This window comes from Lactuca sativa, chromosome 5 (assembly GCF_002870075.4).
Source record: "Lactuca sativa cultivar Salinas chromosome 5, Lsat_Salinas_v11, whole genome shotgun sequence".
NCBI classification, from domain to species: Eukaryota; Viridiplantae; Streptophyta; class Magnoliopsida; order Asterales; family Asteraceae; genus Lactuca; species Lactuca sativa.
In genome coordinates this window covers 361950324-361965258 of record NC_056627.2, presented here as the reverse complement: position 1 = coordinate 361965258, position 14935 = coordinate 361950324, and the positions used below count along the sequence as shown (strand labels likewise).

Sequence of the window (14935 nt, the reverse complement as noted above, 5' to 3'; positions counted from 1 at the left end):
GTTTTTATTATATATATGATGGTTGTGTTACTTTCTTTACAATATTCAATTGTTGTGATACTACGTGAAGTCATCCACCCCCAAATGTTTCTATCATTCTGGTTTGGGGGTGTGACAGATTGGTATCATAGCATTGTTTATAGTGAACTAAGTATATCGAACCACATAAGATATACAAACTATAAATGCAAAGGGGACCAAAAACCCTCTGAGAAAACGTTTTCATAAACAATATATTTTCTTTTAAAAATATACATTTTTACTCGCATGTATCAGTCTCGTATCATAACAAAATTTTCTAAAAAGTATTAAGGCAAGTTGCGACACTACGATTGGGCCTTGAGGTATGTAATCAAATCGAGAATAAATATAGCCTGATCAACTATATTTATCCTGGATTTGACCAACGTACGTCGAGGAATGGTCGTAGTGGACAACAAGCCAAAAACTTACCAAATAAAATTCTTTTAGATTCACCAATTTGAAAAACTATAGGATTATTGTTATAAAATAATAGTACAATGAAAAACTGGCACACCATAAGAAATAGTTAAAAATAGGATGCCGTTAAATAGAAATTTCTTTTCTTATAAAATTCTCATACCTCTATCCTAGTACAGACAAATGGCCAGATTCCATTTACCGGGAGATCCCTACTACCCAAACCAAGGAAACGACGGATGGATAGAAGAAGACCAGGAAGAAGACCCGGAGGAAATCGAAGAGGAAGTCGAAGAAGAATTCGAGGTCGAAGTCGAAGAGCAACGAAGTCGACGAGGAAGTCGAGGAAGTTACTAGTGGAACAGACTCCGAGCCAAAAGTAATCGACCCTCCCATCCCCCATCCTCCCGAAATCAGACCATATCAACCATGACCCATTCCCATGTGGGGAAGCCAGCTCTACTATTGGAGCCGCCAACTAGGTGTACGCCCTCCTTTCGGCATGTGTTGAGACTTTTATAATATCAGTGGAGGGGGCTCAGCTGATCGAGCACTTCCTGTTATTATGGGCACTATAGCTACCCAGAACTACCATGCGGACAAGCAAGTAGCCAGAGTTCGCGAGATCAATGCTGCTACTCAGGGTAACGCCGCAGACATCCGTCGTCTGGAAGGACTACACAAAAATACCCAAATCTACACAGGGACGCTTCAGAATCAAATGGAGACAGCACTAGAAGAAATAAGAGAGATGAAAGAACAACAAGCAGATCTTGAAAGGCGCCTGATGGGGGTCAAGCAGTCGGATGCCGAATCCAGCTCCAAACGTACAACACGCTGCAAGTAGAACTTGCTCAACTCCAACAATTTTGATATAGCATAGGACCTCGGATAAAGTTTTTCTCTTATTTCCTTTGTATCTGTAATCGGAGACCTCTAGATAGGTCAAATTTTCCTAAACATGAAGCATAATGTAACACACCTTAGGTGTGACATATATATATATATATATATATATATATATATATATGAAGTACTTCTTTATATACCTCTCGAAACTTATGGGATTAACTAAATTGCTATACCTACTTTAAAACCATAAACTAAAGTCAAAACAAATTACAAGATACAACTAACCCTCTAGTACACGATTGTCAAATCATTAGAAACTTATAGTATTCATTCTTATTTTCTCTACCAGAACATGCCTCCTCGTAAATCAACACACAGAAACTCAGCTCCAACACCACCTCCTCCAATTATGGATGCCACTATGTTCCAAACTGCTGTAACCACAACGATGGCTCAAATGAGCAACAACGGGTCGGGAGGAGGAACAAACAACTTTACAAATGGCCAAAGTCAAGGCCGTTCAGGGGTATGTACTTACAAGGACTTCACCAACGGAAAACCTATTCCCTTTTATGGGACTGGAGGAGTATTGGCTTTATCCCAATGGATAGAGAAAACGGAAGCTGTATTTGAAATTTGCGCATTCCCTGAAGAAAGCAAAGTAAAATTTGCTGCTTTTACTTTCTCTGAATGCGCCCTGACATGGTGGAACAGCCACGTCAAGACACTAACCCTAGTGGTGGCGAACTCCATGGGTTGGGAAAACCTGAAACGAATGCTTATACGAGAGTACTGCCCAAGAGGCGAGATTCAGAAGCTCGAACAGGAACTGTGGGGCCTTACGATGGTAGGCTCGGACATCACAGGCTACACCAACAGATTCAGTGACTTGATAACACTTTGCCTAGGGATGTTGATCCTGGAAAGCCAAAAGGTGGAGAGGTACATCTGGGGACTATCACCCCAACTTCGAGGAAGTGTGTTAGCTTCCAAACCCATGACCATCGACAGCACCAAGGAACTGGCGCAATCTCTCGTTGATCATGGTGTCTGTCAAGGAGTCACGACTATCGTGGCTGAACCAACCAAAGGGAACAACAACAACGATAACAATGCCAACAACAACTGCAAGAAGACATTCTGGAAAAAGAGAAAAGGGAAAACTTCGCAAGAACCTTCAAAGAAACAAATGGTGGCGGTTCATGCTGCTACTGCTCCCACTACAACTCCTGCTACCCCTGCGCCAACAAAACAATATGCGGGGAACTTGCCCAAGTGCAGCAAATACAACTACCATCACCACGGTAATTGCCGCGAGATGCACTGTAAGAACTGCGACAGGAAACGGCACACTGTAAGACAAACGAAAACCGACGTCGAATAAAGAAACTATGAATTTTTAACGGACTTTAGCAGTCCCGACCTATTAAAAACATATCATTAAAAATTAATTCAAAACTAGCAGACGGAGTCTAAATGAAAGTTGTAGAGCATAACCTCACCTACGCGTGGATATAAAGAACGCGAAAAACGGAGCCCGTACGCGAAAGTTACGGAATTTAGAAGACGGAAGCCAGGATTACGCCCAACGTAATGTAGGAGTACGCCCAGCGTACTCAGGTGCAGGGTCGAGTCTCATCGGCTGCAGCTCTACGCCTAGCTAGACTCGAGTTGTAAGCCATGACGCAAAGTTACGCCCAGCATAACCGAAGTACGCCCAGCGTACTCCGGTGGTACGCCCAGCGTACTCGCCTTTCCAGCACTATAAATAGAAGGCATGAGCTACGGGTTTTGGCACACCTTCTCAAACTCCCACTTACTCCCACATACTTTCAAGCACCAGAAGCTGTCCCGACGCCCTCGGTTTCTGCACCCGAGCTCCCGACGAAGATTCTACGCTACTGAGATCCCCGAAGAGCTCGAAGACGCAGCTTTCCGCGGTTGAAGTTCTGCTCGACTCTAGCCCCACTCTCTTCAAACCAAACAAGTGAGTTCATACCCCTACTTTTCAAGTCTTTTCATGTTTTAGGGGGGGGGGGGGGGGAATACAAGTACATTACAAGTAAACGTATCGTTTTATAAACACAAATGCAATATCCATCTTATTATTTATCGATACCAACATCTTACTTTACGTATAAAGTTTAGTATATCATCAAGTTATTTTCACCAAATGGAACATACTTTCTGAAAAACTATAATGGGTATAGTTAGCTAATTATTCATACATTCTTACGTATACATCTTGAAAAACGAAATACTTTCAACAAAAATGAAGTAAAGTCTTTCTTATCGTAAATCTATTTATACTAAGTGATGTGAGATATTCAAACTTCAACGTACTCTTATGTATGCATTTCAAGTCATGTATTATATACCATAATCTCTTGGAGGGAGAGCGTGATACTTGTGTATAGATCTATACCGGATTGACAACCCCGCACCTAAATTGTTAGCTACAGTTAGACCGGCAGGTCTAGGGTGACAAATGTCATAACACTACAACACCTGAAGAATGTTGTTACAGGCAGCCTGTGTCAATAGTATGGTTATAAGACTCACACGAAAGTATAAAAACAAGTTTGATTTACGAGATTCATATATGCATTCAGTTTCTACATTATTTTGAGCACAAAGTTTATCTTTATCATTCAAGTACGAAAAATACTAACGCACTCCAACTTTGGGAACTTTTCAACTATTTATAGAAAATATTGGATTTTCTGAAAACCTCATTCATCGATTTTCTACCAAAAGGACACACTTTTCAATACAAAACACTTATGAACTCACCAACTTAATTGTTGACACTTTTTCGAAACCACTTGTATTTCTCAGGGAATCAGTAATACAGGTAACCACCAGCTTTTGAAGAAGGAACGCTAAGGACGTTTATTATTAAACATTTACATCATCATATTGTAATATTCTTTTGCAAATATGTATAACGCAACAATATACGTTTTTATTATATATATGATGGTTGTGTTACTTTCTTTACAATATTCAATTGTTGTGATACTATGTGAAGTCATCCACCCCCGAATGTTTCCGCCATTCTGGTTTGGGGGTCTGACAATCCATTTTTACAAATACTTCCATGATCAATTTTAGCATTATTTCCATAATCAGTTCAAATTTCCAAGACATAGAGTTGAAGCAGTTGCAAGAGTAAGTGGAATCAATTGCAAGAATAAGTTGAATAAGTTCCAATACTAAGTTACAGTTTACACCTATAAATCTTTTTAAGAAAAGGTTTTAAAAGGACTTTTCTCACAAAAATGTATTTCCCTGTTATGATTTTGCAGCAATCAGGAGACCACTAACCATCTATATTTCCTTTAAGTTTTAGGTATGTCTCAGAAAGGATGATCTGGAAGAGGAAAAGAAGTAAATTTACAGGTTGTTGCTGTTGTCTGAGCCGAAAGAGACATAATTAAAACTTTGAAATACGTTATATATTTGGTATGCAAATCGAGAGAGAGGAAAAATCGAGAAACAAGAACGAAGAAACATACCTTTTTGGCTGTTGTTGCGAGAGTGAGGGTCGAGCGAGGTGGTGACCGGTGGGTCTGTTTTTGCTAGTTTGCGAGGCCGTTGGTGGGCTATTGTTGCTTTTCAGTTTTCACTGTGGTGAGTGGTGGAGCACCGGTGGTGGTTGCCGTTTGATTAGCGAATTAAGTGGTCGCCATTTGCATCCTGCGAGATTGACTGATGGGGGAGGGTCGAGTAGGTGTTGAGTGTTCGCCGATTAGGTTTAGGATTTGTTATTGTATTTGAGTGTTCAAGGGGTCGATTTGATAAGGGTCGAATCCTGATCAATTTTAGTGGATGGGTGGTTTTATGGTTGGTTTTGGCCAATAAACCGAAACCGAAACCGAAACAAACTTTTCGGTTTTTACAAATTCGAAATCCAAACCGACGATATGTGACTTTATTTGTGTGTATGTAAACAACTTAGTTAATAGCAGGAAACTTTTGTTTTTTGTTTTTTTTTTTTAATTTTAAACCTGTATTAAATAGCAATGTACATTATGTTTTTTCTTTTTTATTTCCTTTATCCTATTCTAATTCTTTCTTAAACAGGATAACTTATTTACTAACATATCAAATCAAGGGCATTTTAGTAACTTTATCATCGCTTCGTATTACCTTTGTTTCATATTAACTTTGTATGGGTTCAAATTACCAAATTAACCAAAAAGTCAAAATGGTATTTTTTAAATATGCTTTCTTTTATGTTTCTTAAATGTTATTCTTTACTAATTTGTGTCTGTTGCATCCATATGTTTGTGTCTGTTGCATCCATGCTTCACACTTTATGCATTCATGCTATTAACTATTAGTTTTATTTTATAAACCTATATACATTAGTTAATTTATTAACTTTCAATCTCTATTCATTATATATATATATATATATATATATATATATATATATATATATATATATATATATATATATATATATATATTAAAATTATGGTATCTTAGCTATAGTAAAAATGGCTAAATTTGGCATAACTGGTCCTTCTTTTATATTGATTTTGTTATATTAGGCATATATTGTTTTATGGGTATCTTAGCTACAGTAAAAATGGCTAAATTTGGCATAACTGGTCCTTCTTTTATATTGATTTTGTTATATTAGGCATATATTGTTTTATGGGCAGTTTATACAAAATTTTCCGTTCTTCGTGGACGCGTATTCACACGTGTTCCTCGCATACTCTCTTCACCGCTTTTCCGCCCAATCACTCTTCGATTGTTGTCATTGTATTCTACTTTTTATGCTACCAGTTGGTTTAACTCTCCACCGATCTGTATTCGTCTTCCAGTTCCTTCCACCGTTTCAATTTCTCTCTCCTAAGCTGAGTCTCCCTTACACTTAAATTTTCTCACCGTCTCCACAACGCCACCGTTCCACGGCTACCTACTCCTTTATTACACTAACTGACGGCTTCCTTCGTTCTTTAACGAACCCAAACGCCTTGCTTCACCGGATACAAGCCGTGGCGAGGTAGTGAAGCGGAGGAGAGGGAGGCCGAATAAAGATGTATGTAACCACTACTCTCTCTGGATAAAGAGTTCGTCGTGCCTTCTCCATCTTCGGTACTGTTTAAACTCGGTTGGCTTTACCCCTGCACTGTTTGCACCGACTATCTGAGCCAATAATATTAAAATTGTTGCCGATCAAGCTCATTGTTTCATACAAGACCTCATCGTTTCTGTCTCAAAAATCATTCGTCACTGCCAAGTATATGTGCCGCTTCTGTGCTTTTCCGGTCATTCAACTATGATTCCACCGCTCCCGCTATTCATTTGGAACATCGGTTGCACTGCAAAACCTTTGATTGTCGGGTGGAGAACGGAGTGATTTGGCGGTGATGGAGATGGACGTATGTGAAGGTAAAAGTCGCTGATTAGGTAAGTCAAAAAGAGGAGAGTCGTGGTGGTGTTCGTCGCTGCGTCATCTGAACTACACTTCAACCCCAATTTGGTAATTTTCTTTGTTTATCATTTCTATTGGGTTATGTTTGCGTTTCTTTTTTACTTCTATGTTAACCCAGAAATTTCATCTACTTTATCTCTCAAGTTATTGATTGTCTGTAGCTTTTACAGTTTGTTCAACTTGGTTTATACCAATTTAGGCTTTTGGTTATTCAGGAGTGGTTCAATGTGGATATAGTTCCTAATTTGGAAGTTCAGTTGTGCTTCTTTATGAGTTCTAATTATTCAAAATGTGAATATTAATCAAATTTAAAGCTTAACATGTGATAATTAAGGAAGTTTGATGTTTTAAATTTGTAAGGTGAGGACGAAATTGGGATAAACGCAATAAAGTATGCCTTGAGAGCTCATAGAAAGCGTCATCTTGAGGAGGATGGAGCTTATCCCCTGCTTTTACAACTATTTCAAAACCTATTGATTTTCAGGTTCCCTTTACCTATATTCCAAAATCCAAGAATAAGCATGCACCGTAGCTTTATTTTGTTTTTCTAATTGGAGCTTAGCCTATATTTTTTTTTAACAACAAAACTTGTATTAACCAACAAATCCAACATAGTTATATATTTATAAACTAAAATAACAACTTGCTGCAATTTAGGATATACACAACGAAGGTATTTTTTTTTCTTTTAAACATCCTTTTATAATATTTATAATTTAAAAGGTAAGTATGTTGTTTGTTGTATTGTTTAGGAACGATATGATCTAGATGTATAGTATAATGGATGATCTTCAAAGGGTTGTTGATGATGGTGTAAAACTGTAAATACTTAAAAAGTAATCTTCCATCTTTTTTCTTTTTTCATTAACAAATAGAACAAGTATAGTATATATAGAGTTCATTAACTCAAAAACAAATTAAGTGTTGTCCGTTTAAATAAATGATGATTAAAATTTATTTGGTAAAATTTTAGGACCTAATGTGAGGATTGTTTTCTCTTTTAAGTTGTTAAATAAAAAAGAATTATGCCTGGAGCTGCAACCACTAAAATTGAATTAGTAAGAAAATTGAAGGATTTTTCTTTCTCCAAGACAGGGTGGATAATTTGTGTATTTTTTTTTTTCGACTAAGTTTGTTTTGTTTTTTCAGTTGCTTGATTTTAAATGCTCTTCATTATAAGTCGAAATGAGTTTCAATTTGTAGGATTATTATCACAAAAATTTGAAGAAACTTAAAATGGATGCCAACTATTTGATAAAATGTGTATTTGTTTTCTACCTTTATTCACTTGTCAAAAGTAGATTATATATTGGTTTTCTTTTTGTTAATTTTATTAGCATACTGCAGATGGAGCTGAGGGTGCGCCTTTACTTAATGATCATCTGTTATTTGGGGATTGATATAGAAATTGGTGAGTTTATCCAAGTTCTCTTTGATGAATCTGCATGCAGTAATAAAGGGAATTGGAAGGTTAATGACATGCTGTCAGTTGCAATGGAAGAAGTAACAGTGGAACACTGTAAAAAGAATGAGGTAGAAGATGACCCCTCTGTTTGTGTGTATATTATATGCAGTTTTACTATCTAGATTATTGTTCATCAAAACTAGAATGGATAAAAGTATGTACCTTTGGCAATCATGTACCACATTTTCTTCTCATTTATAAGTGGGCCAACCCAAGAGACTACATCTTTGAGGAAATAATTGAAACTGTAGCAAGAAAAAAGAATCGCTTATCACTATCAATATGAATCCATTTACACCATGTTTGCATTTTCTGCAGCATAAAGGTACGTTTATAGTTTAGATGCTTGATTTGTTGGTCTTGATCTAGAATATCTTTTTTTTGTACCGGTTCGACTTTAATGAATTTGGTTTATGATTTTGTAATGTTTTCATTCAATGATTATTCTTTTTTAAGACATTCAACTGAAATTTGTTATCTATTTCCAAAGAGAAGAATGGTACTGATATTGTATTGCGTTGTCCGATTTTGACAAAATTGCACTTGTACATATTTTGGTTATTAGTGATTGTTATTAGTGAATCTCCAAATCTGACCTTCTAATCTTTAAGAACAAGAAATATGCCTATTACTCAACATGGGTCTTCTTTAGGTGTAAGTATTGAAACCGTCTAACCCCCGCATAGCGGGGGACACCACCCTAGTTTATTTTAAAAATGTTCATTTCTAATTAAATACTACAAAGTTACTAAAAAATACAATATTACAATTTATAAGTTTTTAAAAATTAATGATATATTATTTTATTGTATAATTATTTTTTTAATTCTATTTAAAATATATCACCTGTGGATTTCACGAGTTATAACCCAATGATTTAATATTTTGCTATTATTCCGGAAGTATTATTTTTGGAAAGCTTTTTATAAATAAATAAATAACTGTTAGAAGTTGAAAGGGGGTGACTCGGTGTTGACGCATAATATATTCGTGTTTCGATCGTGTAGCTTTCAAAGGGGTCTTGCTAACCGCACCTTTATAAAACTAAAGTCAATTTACTCACATAATTATTACATACAAGAGTAAATTACACGAATGGTCCCTATGGTTTGGGATAATTTGCATGTTTGGTTCCTAACTTATTTTTTTAATTCGGAAGGTCCCTATTGTTTGTTGTTGCTATGCGTTTGGTCCCTACCGTTTGTTTTTGTTACGCGCTTGGTCCTTCTCTTACCTAAAAAAACTATTATTTAAACATTGAAAAATGGTGGGGTAGTTAAGATAAGGTGAGGGAGGTGGGATTAGGGGTATGTTTATCTAAATAAATCAAAAATTTAAGGGCAAAATAGTTTTTTTAGGTAAGATAGAGACCAAACGTGTAACAAAAGCAAACAGTAGAGACTTTCCGAGTTAAAAAACTAAATTAGAGACCAAACGCGCAAATTACCCTAAACCATAAGGACTATTCGTGTAAAATACATTATTAGTCCTTCACTTATATTTTTATTTTTGTTTTCCTCCCTTTCAATTTAAAAAGGTTCAAATTTATGAATAAGTTGATAAACCATCACATAACATTAACATCACATTTATGGTGATTTACGTATATATTATTTTTTTTGTTTTCATCCCTTTAATTTAAAAAAAAAATTATTATTATTATTATTATTATTATTATTATTATTATATATGAAAAATTAAATATCCTTATATTTTTTTCCTATTATCTTCCTATTTATTTTAAATGGTGATAATTGTTATTCACTTTAATTTAAATTTGATTGAGAGTTTAAATTTATATATATGTTGTCATTTTAAATAGATAGGAATAAAAGGTAAGTGGATATTTAGTTTTTTTTTTGTGTGCGAGAGTAATTGCACGAGTTCCATTGCAACTTAAAAAGGAAGCTACAGAATCCTACTTTAGTTTTTTTTTTTTTTTTTTTTGCGGTAGAATCTAATATAGAATGTCAGGTGTGGTTAGATGGTTGTATTATTGACCGTTTAAGAATGAATTTCAGATTCTGTCAGCATTCTTATAAATAACCAATTTATCAATAACAATTTTCTTTTTCGAGTTGTGCCAGTGGAATACTACATCACCTAATTTTATTTTGTTTTTGTTTCTCTTCCATTGATTTGCGATGAAATCATTTTGGTCAAGGTCTTGGATCTAGACATTTAGTCATGGTGTGAATATGTGTTACGTTTACCATATTATAGTTTTAATAACATTTATTTTTTGTTTAATTGCAGCCGAAGTCTTTAGGAGCATTAAATTTATAATGACATTTTATTTTAAGTGATAGTTTTTATAGTCATGTCGAAAATACCAGATACCTAATTATCTGTCCGATAGTTTTTATTTTAAGTGATAGTTTTTATAGCCATGTTTTATTTTAAGTAAATACTGTTAATCTGGAGTTCCCTAATGCACAGTTCTTTTATTCTATTGGACCAAAATCCTTTATTTATTATTATTATTATTTTTTTCTATTCTCTACCGTCATTGCCTCAAAATCGCAGCTACCACTGCTTCTTTTTTACTTTTTTTTTTCATTGCTTTTGATTCATCCTTCCAAATCCTCACAATTCCACCAAGTTCTTTTCACCACGTCTTCTTTCTTCATCCATCGTCTTCACCGCCTCACAGTCCAATACTTTCCCTTCGCTTTCCTTCAAAAGTCTCAGTGACGATTTCTCAATGGTTCGCATTCATCGACTTGGCGGCTAAAGGGGTGAATCATCGACTCTTCTGTCTACAAGGTGACGTGTTCTTCTCTTGATCCACCTATTTCCTACTCCTAAGGTGGTGTCACCGACTCAGTTCAATTGTATTCCACCACCGCTCCCCTTGGTAAGTTTCTCTTTTTATTGTCCTCACTACTTCACCGCCTTATACACTGTCGCTATGGTGCACCTTGGTTATTACAGACTCATCTCAAGTTTTGTTTCTATTATATGTTTGATGACAAGCAAGTGGTGGTGCAAGAACAATTTTAATAGTAGCGACGTTTGTGTAACCTTATGGGGAAGAAGTCTTTACTTAAGCGCTTCAGTTTCAGAGAAAGATTTCAATCCTAATTTTTGGTTTCCAACGTTGCATGCCAAGTGCTTGTGATATTTCCTCAGTGAACACCCGAAACATTCTTTGATCGGTATCATGTTGATTTTATGAAGGTGCTTTGACTGCTGACCAATGACCCCTGTTGAGGGATAACATAGAATGTTTCAAACCAAGAGTGAAGATTGATTGCGACAGAGGAGATAAACAACACAATTGATGAGGTGGGGTTTTTTTTTCAAGACCTCTAAAACCCTAATCTTGAAGAAATTATCAATAAAAATAAAACGAAGTCGGATTATGATAGAACATCAAATTTATTTGGAGCATCTTCTCTTCATTGGCTTATGATGTTACGTTCCCTCTCGCCCAAGGTTGTAGAACTCCCTATTCGGTACCTACTCGGCCGACTGGGGAGTAGCGATTACTCAGGAGTACTCGGATTAGGTAATTCATATAGAAATATTTTTAGAAAAATTATATATGTCAAAATCATAAGTTAAAATCATAACCTGATTGAAATATATAACAAAATTAGATACATGTGAATACATAAAAATTGAAGTACACGCAAATGTCTCACTTCATAAATAATTACTGAAAATTTAAGATATATATATATATATATATATATATATATATATATATATATATATATATATATATATATATATATATATGTAGCAATAATCACATGTGTGTTAAATAATAAATCATTAAGTGTATTATACATATTAATCTTGAAATTCTTGATTTTTTTCTCTTTTTGTGACAATTTTGACCCTTTGACCGAGTTTGGCCGATTTTAACCGAGTTGGCTGAGTTTGACCGAGTAGGCCCGAGTAAGACCGAGTAATACGGAGTAGGCTCGAGTTAGAGAGATGTTGACCGATTTTTGACTGAGTTTGACTTAATCCGAGTTTTTTTGCTGAGTTCACATTACTCGCCTCGGTGGAGGGCCGATTCCGAGTAATCGGCCGAGTAGGCCGAGTTTTGCAACACTGTCCCTCTCTATTCGATTAGGGCTTGACTTACTCTCTTAATCAGGTAGGAACATTTTCAGATTATGTAATTTTTTTGGATTTTAAGCCTTAAGTTTGGATATTATCCATTAAACACTCATTAATTTTTTTCAGGTAAGAACATCCAGCCTCCCTCTTTAATTCCAGCTGCACATTATCCTACGTTTTTATATTAGGTATGTGTCGATTACTGCCTAAATTTTGTTTTGCTTTTATAACTCATACCAACGCTACTACCTGCTATACTTACCACAACATTCAAGAAGGTCCAATATTCTTTAAGTTATAATTTGAGTTAAATAGATGTGTCTGTTATATATATATATATATATATATATATATATATATATATATATATATATATATATATATATATATATATATATATATATATAAGGTTTATAGTTTCATAGGTTTTTGCTACCATACTCTTTACCTTCCCTTTGTGTAAGAGGGTGTTCACTGAACTGGTAAATAATTTTCTATTTCTTTCACCATTTTCTTCTCATACCTTATTTTTTTGCTCATGGGCCAAAAACAGAAAAAAAAATTATTTCACATTAAGGGTAAAAAGGTAATTTTACCCAAGTGATAATGAATATTTTTTTGTAGAAAATGAACTTTTTTTTTGCAGGTTAGAGGTAAAAAGTAAACCCAACTAAATATGCTTGACACAAAAAAAGGCATGAATTTTCATTATTTTCCTAAATGAGATTATTATTTTTTATTTTATTTTTTTACACAAGAAAATGAAGCATCTACATCAGGAACAAGAACACCATCATTGAACAAAAGGTATTAAATTCAATCACAGTTATTCTGTATGTTCGTGTTTCTTGATTCTTTGATTATATGGTGGTCGGAAGTTTGTTCTAAATTTACAAGTGTTTTCAGTGGTAACACTTTCTCCAATAAGTTTGATCATCAAGATGGGTTTGGGGGAGAGGAGAGAAGATATTTCTTAGAACTCATGTATAAGGTATTACCAAACGAAAATAGTACCTTCTTATATGGTATTAGCAAATTACACATATACAAAATACTTAATCATTATGGACCCTAGATAATAACCACAGTCTACATTACAAGGAAAAATTCTTGAGGTTTATGGGCAACAGGGATCAAGCAAGACAACAGTGGCTCTGAATGTAATCAAGGAAGCCCAAAAATCTTAGAGGTGTGTTCCAATGTTTTTAGTACATCAGGTTTTTGAGTTTTCATTTGGTTTTTTGATTAACGATCTTCTATGTTTCTGCTTTGTATTTATAGGTACTTTTAGAGTGATCTTGGAGATTTGTCTTGGATTTGATATGATTAAAAACTCAATTAACAGTTTGGGATTATCTACAAATAATGTCTCACTCGGTTAAATAGTAAACATTTCACTTGAAAATTTGATATTTCATTCTAACACAATTAAACACTGTTGAAACATAAAAGTGACCCTTTTGAACTTATCTACCGCAACGGTTCAGTACCTGCAGCCAATTCAGCACCAGAGTCAATCTCTACAACTGAGACCGCAACCATTCTCCATCAGCAACCATATCAGCATCCGGAGTATTCAAGTCTTTCCTATCCGCAGTCTTAGTTATTTCTTTTACTATGTAATTCACTCTATTGTCCAGCATGTCTTGCACGACTGCTCATAGAGTTGTTCTTTTCTAAACTCTATAAATAGAGACTCTTTCTTATGTATTATGTACTGGTGATATATCTGAGTGTGAAAACTCTTAACTTCTTAATACATAAGGTTTCTCATTCAATCATCTTGCTTATCTTCATCAGTTATCTTTCTTATCTTCGTCACACTCAAACTGCTACTGGAACATAACCTCTCTTCGGAGCAAGTCTTCTAGACTTAATCACTAAACTTGATCTCGCTTACTAACTTGGAGTGACTGCATTCCTTGTTATGAATCAGTTTAAGTGTATTCTTGATATAACTTTTGTCATTTATCTTTCTTTACTTTCCGCAACTAACTATCTAACTATCTAACTTTATTATTGTTGAGCTTTTAGATCCTTAGAGATTAACTATTCCGTAACTAACTTGTTCTAACGTTTGTTCAAGTGTTTCTCCAAGTTTTTCTCTCAACAATTGGTATCAGAGCCAAAGTGGTTGCTTTTTGGATATCGGAACTCTGATTTTCTCATTAAGCTTTCTACACCACTAAAGCTCATTTCTCAAAAAAAAAATGGCACAATCGTTATCTCTAAATGTTTCCAATAGTGTTGGTGGTTCTAACCGAGCCCCAATACTAGTAGCAAATGAATATCATCACTGGTCACAAAGAATGGAAAGGTACTTAAGAAGATTGGATAGAGATGTATGGAGATCCGTGGAAGAAGGACCACATGTTCCAGTCCTCACACCAATCCAAAATGACGGTGCTGCAACCAGACTAGGAGGAGGTTAACCAACTATGAGCCGTCCTACCAAAGATGATCTCGATAAAATGGAAAATGATGATGTTGCTTTTTATGAAATTTCATGTGGTGTTGCTCCTGACAACTTTGATATTATCATAAACTGCAAGTCGGCCAAAGAGATCTAGGATGTACTCAAAAACTTGTACGAAGGCTCAGAACAAGCACAAGATAAGAAGCTCACAACCGTATTCAACGACTTCAATAAC

At 35.1% G+C, this 14935-nt stretch overlaps 2 long non-coding RNA genes across 6 annotated transcripts; both read left to right on the top strand.

The window, feature by feature from the left end:
- Positions 1-6038: 6038 nt before the first annotated feature.
- Positions 6039-8635, top strand: LOC111915110 (uncharacterized). The gene is made up of 3 exons (XR_002858051.3): positions 6039-6793; positions 7106-7229; positions 8093-8635. It is a non-coding gene; the product is annotated as an uncharacterized LOC111915110 (long non-coding RNA).
- A 3339-nt stretch (positions 8636-11974) lies between these two features.
- LOC111915108 (uncharacterized) lies at positions 11975-14062 on the top strand. 5 transcript variants are annotated; one of them, XR_008223855.1, is made up of 6 exons: positions 11975-12321; positions 12411-12472; positions 13043-13091; positions 13191-13275; positions 13360-13473; positions 13566-14062. It is a non-coding gene; the product is annotated as an uncharacterized LOC111915108 (long non-coding RNA). The 5 variants fall into 5 exon arrangements; XR_008223854.1 differs by having other exon boundaries at positions 13191-13473; XR_008223853.1 differs by having other exon boundaries at positions 13043-13275.
- Positions 14063-14935: the final 873 nt, after the last annotated feature.